Source organism: Polistes canadensis, unplaced genomic scaffold, assembly GCF_001313835.1.
Source record: "Polistes canadensis isolate GaletaPanama2010 unplaced genomic scaffold, ASM131383v1 scaffold_166, whole genome shotgun sequence".
Lineage (NCBI taxonomy): Eukaryota > Metazoa > Arthropoda > Insecta > Hymenoptera > Vespidae > Polistes > Polistes canadensis.
The window spans coordinates 2,598-5,038 of record NW_014569713.1 but is presented as its reverse complement, the minus strand read 5'-3'; positions in this window follow the sequence as shown (position 1 = coordinate 5,038).

The following is a 2,441-nucleotide window of genomic DNA, read 5'->3' as shown; positions in this document are numbered from 1 at the left end:
TCCTAGAAGTATCGAATGCTCGGTGCTCGGCTGTTTTCGTTTTGTTTCGGTTGTCTTTCTTCACTTCGAGAAATTCCTGGAAATATACACACCAATTCATAATTGCCTATAGGCCGAATGTTTTGTTTTCTTATATTCTCTCTCTCTCTCTTACTCTCGTTCTTACTCTTTCTATATAGATTAAAAAAAGAATAACGCTTACCTCGATGAATACGATGATAAAAAAGAGTAAACACAATTTTTTGACTGAGTATATGTATTTCTGCTGGACTCTCCTAATGCCTTAGAAACCTAAATAAAATAAAAAAAAATAAAATTACATTAGTACGATATAAAGAAAGCCAAATACATGAGAGTGTATGTGTATAAGCAACCTACTAATGTATATATGCCTGTATGTGTGTGTATGTGATAAAAATCAAATTTAACACGAAAAACGATATTTGAATACATAATTATGAAAAATAATTAATTAGATTATCATTAGAGATGGTAATAATTATCGATACCATAAAAAAAAAGCTCGAAATTAGGAAATAATATTATTTAGTAACATTGGTTAGATTTGGCGCGAAACTGAGATACATCGATGATTATATCTTCCGTATTATTTAATATTTCGTTTTGAAAACACTCACGTATGAAAATCTTGCGTGTAGCTATCGTTTGATATATAATAGGAAGGTGTAAAATACTTTTCAATTACCTGGATTAAACGTGATGATGCAGTACGGTGGAAAATATGCAGTTGACAGATTAAAGATGGACGTCGCCTCCGGTGCACAATGGTATGAGGTCCACTCGCAAAGACACGTTGCGACATCTGCTGCAAACATGGCTGCTTGACGATTTTACATTTTTTCCATCTATAATAGAAAAACATCGAATAGTTAAAAATAGTATATAGGAACATAACAATTGTCGAAATATATACTTTATTAACCCAGACAATAAAAATTGATCATTATAAGTCGATATCTATAGAAATTATGCCGTAAAATAAGAAAATAAAAATGCTTAGACAAATGCATATCAATGTACATGGAATTTTTTCTACGCAAATATCTTCTATCCTCGACATTATCGTAATCTTTCGATTATATTATTTGGAAGTCACTTGTTAGAAGAATCGATTAGTATATAAGACAATTATTTACGTTAGAAAATATTTGTTAATTACCTGAGAATGACGGGACACCGTAGTATCCATGCGATCTCTACCACCGATGCCGCGAAAAGAAAGAAGAAATTTTAGCAAAGTGCGCTGATTGGCTGATAATTATTTCAGAAGTGAGTGACCAATTAGAAATTCCCAATACCATATAGGAATGTATTGTTGTTAGAATGATTTGTTTTTTTTAGGTTTCAAAACATTGAGAGAATACAGCATGATTATACACACACACACATGTACCTAATCTTATAATTATATTTACATTTTTATTTTCTTCATATTCATATTATTTCTATCGTGACATTTGTTGGGGTAGGTTTATCTCTTTTCTTTTATAACATAAAGAAGAGTAATATAAAAAGTATGAGAAAGGGAAAAAGAGAGAGAATGACATCTTATACACATATCATACATATACATATATAGACTCGTTCAGTTTACTTTTTTCAGGTTTATCAGTATTGGGAGAATCCAACAGTAATATACATATACTAAAATATTTACCCAAACTTTTCAAAGAAATGGCAAAGCTGCACAATTTAAAAAAACAAACAAATGGTAAACAAATCGGTAAAAACATTACAATCGCTCTTAGAAATAGCAATAAAAAAAAGCTATTATTACAGGACAAAGTTCTAATAAAAAGAAGAAGAAGAAGACAGTATATTTAATACATTCTCATACTAACGTATTTTATTTGTTGTTTATTTTATTATAACATATTTAACGTATTATACATAACGTATTGTTTTTATGTTTACGTTTATGTGTACTAATGATTAAATACTTTTGAATGTACGGATACTATGTATACACGTGATCTTTCATCTAGTACGCATAGAAAAACATTTAGGCACTGTCTTAGAAGGTAAATAGGAGGAGAGAGGTGACTCGACTACGTCATCCATCACTTTGTTTCCGGACGGTGGTGCGAAAAGTCGTAACAAGTTCTGCTCCGCGTAAGTAATTATTACTGTGTAATTAAATAATATTTCATTACAGAATTTGATATCTAATTAAATCTCAGTTGATTAATAGATTAATGCAGTCATAATCGATGGTGTGAATGCATTGAAATTAGGTAAGAAGATTTGTAATTAGAATTATATGATTTTATATTTTTCTGTGGTTTCACACAAAGTTTTACCATAATCTGTCATTCTTTTTATGGTTTCAGAAAGGCGTATGCAATCATCCCATTGTTTCCATCGTTTYAAAAAGACGTTCACCATCGTTTCATGGAAATTATACTAATCAATGGTGGAAT